Source organism: Carcharodon carcharias, chromosome 33, assembly GCF_017639515.1.
Source record: "Carcharodon carcharias isolate sCarCar2 chromosome 33, sCarCar2.pri, whole genome shotgun sequence".
Classification (NCBI taxonomy): domain Eukaryota; kingdom Metazoa; phylum Chordata; class Chondrichthyes; order Lamniformes; family Lamnidae; genus Carcharodon; species Carcharodon carcharias.
The window spans coordinates 13,820,681-13,836,932 of record NC_054499.1 but is presented as its reverse complement, the minus strand read 5'-3'; the positions used below and the strand labels follow the sequence as shown (position 1 = coordinate 13,836,932).

General features: G+C 47.9%; 1 protein-coding gene across 3 annotated transcripts in view; it reads right to left on the bottom strand.

Annotated features, from left to right (window-relative positions):
* Positions 1 to 16,252, bottom strand: part of LOC121272279 (guanine nucleotide-binding protein G(I)/G(S)/G(T) subunit beta-2) — a 99,325-nt gene that overhangs the window by 22,965 nt on the left and 60,108 nt on the right. The window contains exon 1 of one of the 3 annotated variants that reach the window (XM_041178841.1): positions 6,957 to 7,081. The exons of the other annotated variants lie outside the window; for them this stretch is intronic. The gene's annotated coding sequence lies outside the window, so the exon portion shown is untranslated. Of the gene's footprint in view, positions 1 to 6,956; positions 7,082 to 16,252 lie in introns of those variants that run through there. 3 annotated transcript variants of the gene reach the window in all.

Genomic DNA, 16,252 nt, shown 5'->3' with positions numbered 1-16,252 from the left:
TGAAACATCCGAAAACTTTTCACACATTCAAAGCGACACTGTGTTCCTGCTTTGTATAGCTCCCAGCCCTTTCAGCTTGGACGAAAGCACACACACATTGAAAATGAAGGGGAGGCTTGAGGGCCTAACGGGAGAACAGAAGAGATTTCAGGCTTGAACTACAGACAAGCAGCTGCCTGAATGTCACCACAATTACATTAGGGGCTGCCGCCAGTGAGTGTCCAACATGACAGCAAAATGCCACGCACGTTTGAGGGTCTCAGTCAGAAGACCTTTCCTAAATGAATGTCCGAATGTTGCTTATTAATAGGGAAGGCGTCCCCTCGCTTAGGGGGGGGGGGATGAAGAAAAAAAACCATCTGCCCCAAAGAGAAGCCACAAGCACTTGTGCACAGCAGGGTGAGGAGCGCAGAGAGGCCACACCCCCCCCCCCCCTTCATCGAAGGAGCAGCTAGCTCTAAGGGGTCAAAACTCAGGCGAGGATTTGACGTGGATTCTAAATGCCCAAAAGAGTGGGCACAGGAACTATTCCCCCTTCACGGGCGGAACTTCGTACAAATAATTGTGTTTTTTATATATATTACTGCAGATTCTGGGAATCAGAAGCAAATAAGCAGAAGATGACCACAAGAGTGCATCAGCGGTGAAAACGGACACACTGTCCTTTTTGGGTGCGGGTCCTCCAAGGGCTTGGAGGCTACAAGTCGGATATACGAACACAAATCAGAGGGAGCGGGAGGAGGATGGGATTACAATAAAGAAATGGTGGGCAGACTCAAGAGGAATGGAATGGAACAATGCCGCACATTAGACTGGTCAAATAAAGGGTGGAAACTAAGGTTAAACACAAAACTCTGCTGTTTGTAAGCTAACTCGCAGGCAGCTATGGTCACTGGCTCACAGTCCACGTTCTTATAATTCTCATTCCTGTCTTCAAATCCCTCCATGGCCTCGCCCCTCCCTATCTCTGTAACCTCCTCCAGCCCTACAACTCTCCTCAGCATCAAAGTTTCATTGCTCCACCATTGCCTGCCATGCCTTCAGCCAATGAGGTCCAGGGCTCTGGAAATCCCTCCCTAAGCCCCCAAACTTTAGACACAACTTCTTTGACCAATCCTGCCCGAATATCTCATGTGGATCAGTGTCAAATTTTGCTCGATAACACTCCTGTGAAGTGCCGTGGAGCGATTTAACTTGTTAATGGCGCAATCTAAATGCAAATGGTTATTATTTTTATGCACATCAAACATACAGTACAGAGAAAGGCCATTTGGATCAACTAGTCTGTACTGGTACTCATTCATCACACGAGTCTCCGCCCATCCCATCTGCCTCTCATTCTTGTTGTATATAAGGGAGAAAGAGTAAAGGAGAAAAAAAAGAGAGGCTTGAAAAGCCTTCAATTGACAGGCTCATTCAAAAATGAGGATTAAAGTTAACTTAAGTTAACAGTCTATTCCTCTTGGCACCCTAGAGTTATGAGATACTGTCCTGCAAAGAGACATTAAGCTGCATGGGAAGAGAGGGCAAAAGCTAATAACAAAAGCATCAAGCAGCGGGCTGGGTGACAGTGTTAAGGACAGGAAGCTCAGGGCAGAGACAGAGAGGGTTCAGTAAAACACTTCATCTGTGCGCAGTGCCCTTAATGTAGCAGACTACACTGTGAACAAAGCCCCAAGTAAGGTGCCATCTATCAGGGGTCGCTGTGGAACATTCCCTCACTCAATTTTGATGGTGGAGAGCTGTACTAACCGATCAAGCAGTGAAAGCAAGGTGGAGGTGGTCACACAAACAAATCCCCACCCCCCCCACCACCCCCTCACATACACAAGCTTCATTCCCTAGGACCTCAATGGTCAGTTGCAAGAGAACAGCAAAGACGAGCGGAACCACACTCTCACTACACACCCACCCATCCAGAAACGTGCAGTGTTAAAGGAGAACCAAGGGATGGATGTATTGTTACATGAGCAGCTCATTGTACAACAGCCTCAAGTAAAATCTAGATTATTTGGATTACGCTCCATCAACAGGAAGTGCATAAAGCAACGAACAATGGCTTATTCATCGCAGTTTGCAAAGTGGCTCAGCTAGGCGAGCAGACTAAGCCAGTTTAGAGTACACATGTACAGGAACCAGCACTCGGAGCTAAGTGACTGGGTCCGTTACTCTCTAGCCATGGGTCAAACTCCGCATTGACTCTTTTGTGTCTAGGTGCAACTGGGAGTTAAGTTGATGATTACCGACATCAATGGCGGCTGTAGAGATGTCACTGGATTGGAGAGTAGACGCGTGTTGCAAAACCTCTCGCGCAGCTCGAGTCTCAGCTAATGGAAGTGCCTGCAGAGGTCTTTAGTATTGCTGAGTGAGCCAGGAATTGGCGCTCGGTTCAGAGAAGCGATGGGGTGGGGGTGGGGGAGGAAGCTTTGTATTTCAATAACTCTGTTGGCCCTACCCACCCGATCAATGACAGAAATCTGTATTCATATAGCACCTTTAACGTCGTCAAACCATCCCAAGGTGCTTCCCAGGAGCGTTATCAAACAAAATCTAACACAAGCCGCAGGGGGAGATTAGGTCAGAAGTAAGCTTAATGGGGAGTCTTAAATGGAGGCAACAGAGACGGAGAGGGTGGGGGCGGGAGGGAATTGCAGGGGTGAGGGAGAGGGTGAGGGGAGGGAGGGAGAGAATTGCAGAGCTGAGGGAGAGGGGGTGAGGGAGGCAATTCCAAAGCTGAGGGAGAGGCTGAGGGAAGGAATTTGAGAGCTGAGGGCCCAGGCAGCTGAAGGCAAAGCTGCCAATGGTGGAGCGTTAAAAAATCATGGATGGGCAAGAGACCAGAATTGGAAGGGCACAGAGATCTCATAAGAGCTATAGGACTACAGTGAACTTACGGGATGGTTTACTAGTATTCTTACCAGTATTGTATTAATTTATGACCAACTAATAACTAGAGAGGGAACGAGAGAGGATTGTTTTTGTTTTCTCCTCATGAGTTTAGAGGTGCAGGGTTATTAAATTGCAAAGTGTGGGGCGAGCACTGAAAGGGAGTGTATTCCAACCTGCTCGGCATAAGGCACCTATCACTGCACAGCTGCTGAGGCTCACAGCCTTTGCAATGAAGCTCCAGCATGGACCAGTTGGGCCGATTCTGCACAATTCTATAAAGCACTGGGTTCAGGCAAATCAGAGACAATTAACCCCAAGGTTTACAGTCAATCTCGGCTCAGTGGGTAGCACTCTTGCATCAGAGCCACAAGGTTGTGGATTCGAGACCCACTCCAGAAACTTGTGTGCAAAAATCTAGGCTGACACACTCCCCAGTGCCAGCACTGAGGGAGCACTCCACTGTCGTCTTTCAGATGAAGCGTGAAAATAGAGGCCCCCTCTCAGGTGGTCATAAAGGGTCCTTCGGGCATTATTTTGAAGGGGAAAAGGGGAGTTCCCTCCTGTGTCAATATTTAGCCCTTGGCGGACAGCACTCAAACAAATCAGCTGGTCATCATCAGACTGCGGCTTGTAGGAGCTTGCTCTGTGCAAACTGGATGCTGCATTTCCTATATTACAGAAGTGGCTACACTTCAAAAAGTACTTCATTGTCTGTACAGCTTTTTAGGGCTTCATGTAGTCATGAAAGGCACCATCTAAATGCCAGTCTCACTTTAAATAATAACATTAACAAGAAGTAGAATTTATATAAGCCTTTAATAAAACATCCCAGGGTATGACTGGCAAGCAGAATGTGACACTGGGCCACATGATAAAATATTAGGTCAACCGACCAAAGAGGTAGGTTTTAAGCAATCTCTTAAATGGGTGGGGGGGGGGGGAAAGAGAGAAAGGAAAGAGAGAGAGAAAGGAGAGAGAGAGAGAGAGAGAGAAAGGAAAGAGAGAGAGAAAGGAAAGAGAGAGAGAGAGAGAGAGAGAGAGAAAGAAAGAGAGAGAGAAAGAAAGAAAGAGAGAGAGAGAGAAAGAAAGAGAGAGAGAAAGAAAGAGAGAGAGAAAGAGAAAGAGAGAGAGAAAGAGAGAGAGAGAGAAAGAGAGAGAGAGGGAGAGGTTTAGGTTTAATAATGAATGAATTCCAAAGCTTGGGGCGTAGGCAACTGAAGACATGGCCGTCAATGGTGGAGCGAGTAAAAAAAAAATCGGGGTGGGCAAAAGGCCAGAATTGGAGTCGTACAAAGATCTGAGAGTTTTTGGGCTGAAGGAGGCTACGGGGATAGTGATGGTCAGGGTCCTGAGATATCTGAAAACAAGGATGAAAATTTTTTTTAAAAATTGCGCCAACGTTTAAGCAATAGTCAACACAGATCAGAGCGCGCAAGGGTGAGGGGTGAATAGGACTTGGTGTAATTTAAGATACAGGCAGCAGAACTTCGAGGACCTCAAATTTATGGAAGATTGAAGATGGGAGGTCGGCCAGGTGATGTTTTAGTGATGGTGCAGATACATAGCCAGAGGCTCATCTCTGGGTCAGATATAAATGCCAAGGTTGCAAACAGTGACCAAGGAGAGGGACGGAGTCAGTGGCTATGCAGTACCGAACGTAATGGGGGCTGAAAGCAATGGCTGCAGTAGACCCAATATTTAAACTGGAGATAATTTCTGCTCATTCAGTACTGGATGTCAGGCAAGCAGGCAGCTCATTTTCGTAACATCAATTGATTACTAGGGTAGCACTCTGACAAGTAACAGTGTTGGCTGCCACATATCAGAGTGCGAAATCATATGACTCGCTGCGAGACCTCCTTCTTCCTGAAAGGCAGGCATAAATTTATAAAAAAGGGTGATGTGCGATTTGAAAGACAAACTTAAAAATAAATCCAGATCAACAAATTCAGGCAGTACAGAGCCTAATCAAAACAGAGTCCGACCTTTATATGGTCAACATTTCTGCAATAACTTAGAATGCGATAAATGGTATTAACCTGGACTTAACTTCATCAGTTAGCAGACACGAATAGACAACAGAGCTCTTCAGCTGATAACGTGTTTATCACACATGCAAAATTATTTGCGCATCCGAAAATAATTTTTTTTATTAAGGCCCAAGGAAAATCACTCGCTCTCGCCTCCTGATTATGTGGCATCCGACAGAGGCAATTATCAGCGCGCTGCCCCAGCAACCATCCACCTAAAAGGGCATTTACGCAGAATCCACTGGCTACTGCTGTGCCCTGTTGCCAAGGATACCCAACTTGAGCCGATGATGGGACACACAGCAATCCCAGGGAGGAGGGGCAATAGGCAGGGAGAGAAGGGAGGGATAACAGCTCTCCAATACCAAGCAATTGCTCAACTCGCCCTTAGATTAGAGACTACAAGGCAGATAAGACAGAAACAGTGCGTAGCCACCAATCTAGAACTGAAGATCAATTAAACAAACGTGAAAGGCATGTACATCCCAGACTCGTCCTCCTAAAAAAAAACACAAAAAAGCTCCCCTGCCCTGGATTTCTACCAATTCCCTCTCTCCCTCCTTAAAGGGCTGACCTAAAAACTCCAATAGAGTTGGCTGCACCCCAGCACCACACTTAAGGGCTCATTCTTCCTGTGAGACACCAGACAGAGAGTGGCAGTGGTCTATTGTCTCTGTGGGGCGAGTGAAGGTGGGTACTCCTATACACAGGAGAGATCGAGCAGGGAACCAGGCTGCTTTACCCCACCCTAAGAAAGATGCCAACACTGATAGCAACACACCCTGCAGTGTCAGTTGAAATCAGCTTCCTTGCCGCAGATTGAGAAATAAACCTCAAGATGCACAGGACTCTACAAAGTAAAACATCCTAACTCGCACCCAAGTCCTGCTCACCCATCACTCTGCTGACCTACATGGGCTCCCAGTGCAGCAATGGCCTTGATTTTAAAATTCTCATCATTGCTTTCAAATCCCTCATCCCCCTCTGGGGTGCCGTAGTGACATCATCACTAGGTAGTAATCCAGAGACTCAGTGTAATGCTCCGGGGACCTGGGTGGTGAAATTTGAATTCGATATATTTTTTTTTAAAAACTGGAATCAAGAGTCTAATGATTGTCGATTGTCATTAAAACCCCCCTGATTCACTAATGCCCTTTAAGGAAGAAAATCTGCTGTCATTATCTAGTCTGGCCTATATGGGACTCCCAATGGTTGGCTCTTAATTGACCTCGGAAATGGCCTAGCAAGCCATAAAAAGGCAACTAGGAATGGGCAATAAATGCTGACCTAGCCTGTGACACCCGCATCCCATGAATGGATTAAAAAAATTCTGTGCTCCTCCAGTTCTGGCATCTTGCACATCACCCATTTCAAATTACTCCTCCATTGTTGACCCCAAGCTCTGGAATTCCCACACTGTCCTCTCTTAAGACTCTTTAAAACCTACCCCTTTGGCAAAGCTGCAGCTCATCTGTCCTCATATCTCATGATGGTGGCTTCATGTCAAATTTTGCTTGATGCGGCTCCAGTGAAGCACCTTGAGATGGTTTTTGCCATATCCAAGGTGTCAAATAAATGCACATCTTGCCGCATCGGTGCCTTTGCCATCTGGGATCTGCACTTTTAAAAAGCATTCGCTCCTATCTGACAATCTCGCCTTGTCGTCCCATTTATCGACGGGTCTAACAGGAGCAGCGGAACGCTCCCCTCTGCATTGTTCAATTTGGTCAGTGCTTCCTTCTGCTCTATGGTCCTTTGAAAGCTGTGCAGAACACAAGGCCCCATTTGCAACAGACTTAAAAAGGTGAAACAACCCCCCCTCCACCCTACCCTGTAGTGAAGATGCCAGGTAGCTAAATCAGAACAAGTTCCCAGGGTGCACGTGAGAAAGAGAGTGCAAAAAAGAGAGAGAGAGAGACCGAGACCATTTTGAAACTCCAGAGAAAGCAAGCAGCATAAAACAGAAAATTGTACAAAGCAGTCAGCGTTTAAAAGAGATTAAAAAAAAAACAAGTTAATAATAATTCTGCTGCCAACCTTCACCACGTCAGCTCTGATGAAAAGGGTCCCTCGGCCCAAACACGATCCTGTTATTTTTTTTTTTAATCCAGCTGTTGATGAGCATCCTGTGCACATCCAGCAGCTTGCTTTCTCATTTAAAAAACACTTGAGGTTGGCAGCTCTACTTTCCATCTCTACATGTTACAGCTTCAGAAGAGATTCAGTGCAAGGAGGAGGTCAGCCAGTCGGTCGTCACTTACTGCAGCGATTCTTCCTCTTCCAGAAGAGAGCTCACTGTGGGTGCATTTCGGGAAAGAAAACAAGGGAAGGCCAGGAACAAAATGAACTCTTTCCACCTCCGTAACATTGCCTGACTCCACCCCAGTTCATCTGCAGCTGAAACTCTCATCCAGGTCTTTGCTACCTCTAGGCTTCAAAATTCCAACCAGCAGGCCTCACACATTTTAACCCTCCGTAAACCTGAGATCATTAAAACTCTGCTGGCCATGTCTTAATTCTTATCAATTCCCACCCACTCCCCCCATCATCTCCTGTGCTCAACTAACCGACAGTGGCTCCCAGTCAAGCCACCCCTCAATTTTAAAACCCTTATCCTCATTCTCCAAATGCCCTTCATGGCCGTGGCTCAACTAGCAGTGCACTCACTTCTGAACTATAAGGTTCCGGGTTCAAGTCCCACTCCAGTGCAGTATGGAGGAAGTGCTGCACGGGCAAAGGTGCTGTATTTCAGATGAGATGTTAAACCGTTAAGCTGTTGAGCCATAAGCCTGCTCGGGTGGATGCAAAAGATCCCTTGGTTCTATTTTGAAGAAGGTTCCTGGATCCCTGGCTAATATTTATCCCCCAATCAATATCACAAAAAAAAAGTGATCTGTTCATTATCACATTGCTGTTTGAGAGAGCTGGCTGTGCGCAAATTGGTTGTCACGTTTCCTACATGACGACAGTGACAACACTTCAAAAAGAAAAGTGCTTAATTGGTTGTAAAACACTTTTGAGGCGTCCGGTGGTCATAAAAAACGATATATAAATCTAAGTCTTTCTTTCCCTTGCCCCTCCCTATCTCCGAAATCTCCTCCAGCACCTACAATCCTCCAAGTTGTCTGCACTCCTCCAGGTCTGGCCAATTGGGTATTCTCGATTTCCAATGCTCTGCCATAGTCAGCTGGGCCTTCAGCTGCCTGGGCCTCGTTCTGGAATTTCCTCCCTAAGCCTCTCCAGCTTACTCCCCCCTCCCCCGTCCCCACCCGTTTAAGACGCTCCCTCAGATCTTTATCTCTGACCAGGTTTTAGGACATCTCATGTGGAATTTTGCTTTAAAAGGGGCGCTGCTGTGCAGTACCTCGGAACATTTCGTCACAGTGAAGGCATTACATAAATACACGATGCTGCCATTTTAAGAAGCGTTAGAGGAACAGAGCGCCTCGTGGACTCAAACACAAAGTCTTAGAAAAAGGAAGATGTCCCAGAAAGAGGGGTAAAGGGAAAGCTTTCCTAAAAATTTCGTAGAAATGTTATCACACCCGAGAGTGACCCACAAATCAGGAGCCGCAAACTCCAATATCTAAAGAAATGCTTATGGATATGTCTGATTAAGATTGCAGCTACAAAGGTGTAAAAAAAAGGGCTATTGCTTCAACATCTGTGACCCATTAGCACTCTCCTGATTAACTCATTAACTCAAAGTACCCAAGTCTGTTTGTGCCAACAGCACTTTAGCTTCACCGGACCCACAACAGATATCAACATCCTGGGGCTTGCCAGAAACTGAACTGGACCAGCCGTATAAATACTGTGGCCACAAGAGCAGAACAGAGGCTGGGAATTCTGCAGAGAGTAACTCACTTCCTGACTCCCCAAAACCTGCCCACCATCCACAAGGCACAAGTCAGGAGTGTGACGGAACACTCCCCACTTGCCTGGATGAATGCAGCTCCAACACGTTTGAGAAGCTCGACACCATCCAGGACAAAGCAGCCCCGCTTGACTGGCACCCCATCCACCACCTTAAACATTCACTTTCTCCATCACCGATGCACAAGAGCAACAGCATGTGCCACCTACAAGATGCACTGCAGAAACTCACCATGGTTCTTTAAATATCACCTTCCAAACCCACAAACTCTACCACCTAGAAGGGCAAAGGCAGCAAACACATGGGAACACCAATACCTGCAAGTTCCCCTCCAAGCCACTCATCATGCCGACTTAGAACTATATCCCCTTTCTTTCACTGTCGCTGGGTCAGAACCCTGGAACTCCCTCCCTAACAGCACTGTGGGCGTGCCCACACCACACAGACTACAGCGGCTCAAGGCGGCAGCTCACCACCATCTTCTCAAGGGGCGATTAGGGATAGACAATAAATGCTGGCCTAGCCAGCGATGCCCACATCCCACGAGAGAATAAAAACACAGCCAGCCTCCGCAAAATCAGCAGCAAATGTACCGTGCGTACAATTACAATCTTCCTTAAACAAACGGAAAAATCAACCAAAGCTCTTGCTTCGGATTCCAGCCACCGATTATGGACGTCACAAGGAGGCCAGGCTTAGCAGGTTCATCTGTAAATTTGTCAATCCAGTGCTCCCAACTTGCTTGGTTGAGGCAATTCTTAGAACTAGGGCTCGAAGGCAGTAGCTCCCCACTAGGAATGCCAGAAGGACAAACTTATGTTGAATCAGAAGGCGATCTGTTTTTAGGGATAGGTCTCCTGAGTAAACTGGAGAAGTACAGAAGCATGTCACCTGCTGCGGAACCATACTTGATACCAACTTAGAAAAGCTAATCAAAGGTGCTCTCCTAAACGGGGAGGTGGGGGGGGGGGGGGTACAATACAGAAGCAAGGAGGTAAAAGGTAAAGCTGTACAAAAAAAAAGAAAATCGATGGTTATGCCAGAGATTGAATACCGTGACTAACTCTGGGTGCCTTACATGAGGGAGGATGTCAAACAGCCATGCAGCAGAGGCAGAAAAAAGATCAAAAAGAGGTATTCAGGGAGGAGAGGACTCAATTCGAAGACTTTCATTTAACATTGCCCGGAGGCAGTCAACCACGATGAGAAGCTTTGATTAATTAAAGTGGGAAAATCTATTTCCACTGAGCAGAGAGCGGGTTACGAGAGGCTAAAGATTTAAGATTAGTGCCAAAGTGACAAGGGGTTTTGGGGGTGTGGGGGGCGGGGGGGTTAAGACCTTTTTTTTTAAAGGCACAGAGTGTTATGAGAGAGAATGTCTTATGGGAAAATAGGATGCATGGTGGCATAACAACCGGAAAAGAAATATTCCAACGGGTAAGGGAAAAGGACAAGGTGAAATGGGGCCACGTGGCCAGTTCTTTCAGCAAGCTAGCACTGGTGCAACAGGCTGAATGTCCGCATGCTGTGCTGTAAAGTTCTTTCATTCTAAATTGAATGGGTTTCCAAAATACTGCAAGGCACCATCTATTGCAAGGCAGTGAGGCAGGCTAGGCTGCCCCATATTCGACAACAGATTGACAACAGGCGAGCAGACTTCAGACAGGGGGAAAGAAAAAGGACTTACATTTAGATGGCACCTTTCGCAACCAGCAGACATCTCAAAGCTCTTCACGGCTACCGAATGATCTATAAGCACAAGGGCAGTAGATGCAATAGAACACCATCACCTGCAAGCTGCCCTCCAAGTCACACAAGAGCTGGTCAGAATCTAGGAATCCTGCGGAGAGTAACTCACCTCCTGACTCCCCAAAGCCTGTCCACCATCTACAAGGCACAAGTCAGGAGTGTGATGGAATAGTCTCCACTTGCCTGGATGAGTGCAGCTCCAACAACACTCAAGAAGCTCAACACCATCCAGGACAAAGCAGCCCCGCTTGATTGGCACCCCATTCACAAACATTCACGCCCTCCACCACAGACGCATAGTGGCAGCAGTGTGTGTACCATCTACAAGATACACTGCAGGAATTCACCAAGGCTCCTTAGACAGCATCTTCCAAACCCACGATCACCACCATCTAGAAGGATAAGGGCAGCAGACACATGGGAACACCACCACCTGGAAGTTCCCCTCCAAGGCACTCACCATCCTGACTTCAAAATATAATTGGCCGTTCCTTCACTGTCGCAGGGTCAAAATCTTGTTATCTCCCTCCCTAACAGCACTGTGGGTGTACCTACACCACATGGACTGCAGCGGTTCAAGGAGGCAGCTCACCACCACCACCTTCTCAAGGTCAGCTAGGAATGGGTAGTAAACACTGGCCTAGCCAGCAAAGCCCACCTCCCGTGAACGAATACATTTTTTTGAAGTTCTGAAGTGTAGTCTCTATTGTAACATAGGAAACGTGGCAGCCAATTTTGCACACAGCAAGATCTCACAAACAGCAACGACCAGATAATCCGTTTTAGTGATGCTGATTGTGGGATATATATTGACCAGGACACCGGGTCTACCTGCTCTTCTCCACAAGAGTGTCATGGGATCTTTTACTTCCGCCTGCCCTCAGTTTATTGTCTCATCTGGTAAAACATGCTGTGTAACAGTGCAGCGCTCCCTCAGTGCTGCACAGTTAGCCTCCATTTTTGTGCTCAGGCCCTGGAGTGGGTGGGACCTTAATGATCGAGAGGCTGGAGTGCTACCAACTGAACCACTGCCATCACTCTACGAGCTGCCTGGACCCTGGTTTAACGAGAGAGACAAAAGGAGGTGGGTAAGACGAGAACATAATGGCAGAAATGAGTCAGGGGCTCCTGCTTTCCATCCGTCAGAATGTGGGTGCTGGAAGAGGATAGGCTGGGAGGCTCCCTGTGGACGACGCATGTTTTGTCGTCCAGGCCCACGTTAGCTAACTGACATCCATGCGGCCATCAAGCAAGATACAGCTCATTCAGGAAATGAGAGGGGGCGGTGGCTATCCAGACAATAGGAAAAGAAATAATAATTATTATTCTCATGTATCCTACACCAGCTATACATTCTCACTCAAACACTGCTGGCCAGCCAGAAGCTACAAAGCACAAAATGTTGTGGGTTTGAGAGATGGCTATATAACTGCACCAGATACTGTTCCGTTTCCATAGCAACAAATCTCCATCGCGGTTTGTGCTGGACTCTGGAGACTGGCTGGAGCATTTTTTCCAAAAGGAAAAAACTCAAACGATTTTTTTTTTAAAAAGCATCCGCTTTAGCCGGACGAGCGCTGATCAGCCAACCAAGCTCTCGGATCCACCGACATGTTACATTAAAAAAAAACTGGCATCACCAAACAGATTTGGAGAGTCGCCAAGGCGTCTGCAGCTATCTTTAGATGGTGTTCGAGGCGACAGCTCGTTTCGGTTAAACGGATCAGGGAGGGTTGGAGTGGCAGGGAGTTACAATTTTAAATGGTGCGGATCTGGGATACGAGTGCTTCTTTTAAAAAAGGGAGCTGGCACAGACACAGTGGACCGAATGGCCTCCTCCTGTGTTGTAACTATTCCAGTGTTTTTTTTGGAGGGGGGGGGCAGGGTCATCGTTGCCAACAGACAGCCAGACATTCTACCTACGTGCCACGGTGTTGGTCCTCCAACACTTGTCCTCCCACACACTGACAGAATGGCAATGCGTACGACACCATCGATTAGAAAACGGGAGGGGGATTCTTCACCGATCAGGTGCCAGCTCTGTCCGAGCGGGTAGCACACTTGCCTCGAGCGCAAAAATCCAAGCCAAGACTCGGTTCCTGGGGGAACACCGCACTGGTCGGTAGTGCAGTCTTTCAGGTGAGACATTAAACCAAGCCTCATCCAACCTCTAGAGGTGGATGGAAAGGACCCCAAGGGTCACTATTTCAGAGGAATCAGCCCCTGTCCTGACCAATATTTCTCTCCTCACTCGGTCATCAAATGAGATTATCTATTCGTTGCCGTTTGTGGGGTCTTGCTGTGCGCAAATTGGCTGCAGGGTTTCCTACATTACCAGAGTGACCACACTTCAATAAAAGTACTTCATGAGCATTTTGGGACCTCCTGAGGTCGTGAAAGGCGCTATAAAAAAAATGCAAGGCTTTGTTCTTTTGGGGTTAAAGACCTGGAAGTTGACCCCCAGTGTTGAGCTCGGTGACATCTGTGGAGTGGGGGGGGAGCAACCCGAGTACCTCAGAATTCATCAACCTGCCGATACGCTCTGTCCCCAGCCTTGCAAAAACCTAAAAAGTGCGTCAACACGGGGTAGAGTACCGGACGGTTGCCTGTGCCCAAACAATCCCGGTCAGACTCAACATCTTCAGGAGAGGGTTGAGTGGGTTTGGGATGGGTGGGTGGGTGGGCGGTGGGAAAATTTAACAATCTTAGTAAGCTCCACTGTCAAATAAAGCATTCAGCGTTGCCAAAAAAGCCGAGAGCAGGGTCTGCAGGCCACATGCCATGCCTCTCTATCCAGCCTGCAAACTCTCTGCTCAAAATACAGGCAAGCGGGAGTGACCGGTGTGCAAAGAGCTACTCTTCCAATCACAGGCCGCCTTCTCTTCCAACTTTTGAATCTAACAGCAGCAAACACAGGAGAGAACCAGTCTCTGACTGGAGGAGAAGCAGGCAGTGTGAAAGGTGAGTGGCCATGATGCATTCTCTCTCTCGCCACCCCATCGCACAGGTGCCGGCTTCTTAAAAGGAGCACAGGGGTCAAGATGGTGGACCGATGGCCATGAGGAACAACAGTCGCAGCAACAGCACCCACCCAGCGCACTCCCCCTGCCCAGGCCAACTAGAGTCTCCGAGAAGGTGGAGTGAGGAAGCACATCCTGGCATCTTCACGGACACCCTAAATTCCCCCTCCACAGTAAAATACCCAAGCTTCACGGGCCAGGGTAGGGAGTATCTGAGTCTGTGAGCAAGAGAGCATGTGCATGAGTGAGCAAGACCCCTAAGGCTGGGACCAAGGGATTGATAATCCCCCCCCCTTAAAATCAGCAAGCCTGGGATTTTTAGCCAGTGTTTTGCAGACCTCCCTTCACAATTCTGGCTATTTATCTGCGAAGCCCGAACTCAATCCCCAGGCTCAGCTTGAGTTCCCTCAGTCAAACTGGTGCAGGAGCCAAGGAACAACAGGACCGCTTTTAACAATGAACAGGAACAGGAGGCCAGGAATGGATCGGAACATCATACACGGAATGCCCTCATACATCCTCCTGCTGTACAAATAATCAAAAAACAATTCGGGGAGGAACTAACCAACGGCCATTCAACCACCGAGAGCCCCTCGGGAACAATTAAGCTTGCAAAAGTATCCCACAACCTGCTAAGGAGTGGACAACGGCAAGCTACATGAGGTCTCTGCTGTTGAACGTGCCAGTGCAACAAGGTGCCAGAACACCGTCCCCCCCTCTCCCCCGCTCAACAGCCCCCTCCCAAAAAGCAACACCCACTTTTGTACGATGGCATGGCGTATATGGCCACTTTTCCTGCCCCTGAAAATCATGTTTTGGCGAATGCAAGTTGACCCTCCTCCCCTTTTCTAACCACGATATGGCTACACTGACATTTGCAGTCAGCTTCAATTGTTTCACCCCAGAAAACACAAGTTCTACTCACTGGTCCTTACAACTGGGCGTGGGGGGTCAAGCAGGTTATATGGGCTGTGTTGTGAGTTTAAGACACACCCACTCTTTGTGTAACATGCTGATGTCATTGCAAAATGGTGGCCACCACACCCACGCCAGCGCTTCACTTCTTTACTCATTATACTCGGCGTATAAGTCGACCACCGTCCCCCTCCCGCCCCCATTTTTGGAGGGGTTTGAAAACTTCCAAAGAAAGGTCGACTTAAATGCTGCCATCTACATAATAAAATGACTGAAATCAGACCCAATGACACCAAAATTTGACGAGTGCAGTCAGAATTCAACTGTTTGTCCACTTAAGCAGGAGGATTTTTGACAGTGCGCACCCCCCCCTTCCTTCGCTTCTCTAGTTCCACCATGACCTCCCAAACACCCGGTTCACAGTTCATTTCCTCTTTTATTCTCGCAGCCTCTTCCAAGCTCTGCACAGCTCTCAGCTTCTCCTCAATCTGTTTTTATTATTCCACTAAACCGGAATCACTAGTCACCACACATCACTCCAGACTCAGCACAAAGACGGCACATCAGAGGAAGCACCACGATGCATCCTTGATTCCTTGGAAGATATCTGCACCCTCTTTACACCAAACTCAGCCATTAGAAACTGGAAACACAGTTACACAGGAAAAGCCCAAGAGATAAAGGGTTTACAACGCACACAGGCATCAAGCAGCCACCTGCCAGCCTGCTGTAAATGGTCTCACAACGTCTGATGTGTTATCGACAGGAAGGGCAAATAGTGCGAGCAGAAATAAGGTGGACTGGGTGGGGCAGCTGATTCATGCAGAATCTCCTTAGCTTTGACAGAGCTTCAGGGCCAACCCAGACTCAATGGCTGAAAAGGCCTGCGACTGAAGTCTCTCAGGGGTCAACACGGACAGGGGCGGAGTACTGGGAGAATGAGTAAAAAGTACAGGTTAACAAGAAGGGAGGCTTTGAGGGGCACTTACTTGGGAGCGAGGTCCACACTCGAGGCAACTGAAAAAGCAACCAGACTGCCAAGATGTGCAGCCAGTTTCACAGGCTAGGGGTGTCACAGACAACGTCCGACAACTGCCTTTGAGAAGCTGGTGGCAAGCCACCATAGCAACTGAGTGGGCTCGCTTGGCCATTTCAGAGGGGCAGTTAACAGTCAACCACATTTGCTGTGGGTCTGGAGTCACGTGTAGGCCAGACCAGGTAAGGACGGCAGATTTCCTTTTGGCTTTTTAAAATGACAATCCGGTAGTTTCCAGGTTTATTTAATTATTAGAATTTGAATTCCCTCAGCTTCCACGGTGGGATTTGAAGCCACTTCTCCGGATCATTAGTCTGAGCCTCTGGATCACTCGTCCAGTAACATGAACACTGGGCACTGGTCAGGGCTTTTACTTAACAGCGCTGCGGGTAATTCCAAATCACCACACTTACAAATGGTTGAACAACACTTTCCAGGTTGCTGGGGGGGGTGAAAAAAAGGCAACTTAGGCTGGGGAGGTGGGGGGGGATGGCTGGAATTGACACTGTGGAGCTACACCCCACGTGTTAGCATTTTCAGAAGCACACGGTCAAAGTGGCTCCTTCAACAGCACCTTCCAAACCTACGAATTCTACCACCTAGAAGGGCAAGGGCAGTAGATGCAGCATGGGAACGTCACCACCGCCAAGCCACTCACCATCCTGATTTGGAAACATATCGGCCGTTCCTTCACTGTTGCAGGGTCAAAATTCTGGAACTCCCTCCGTAACAGCAC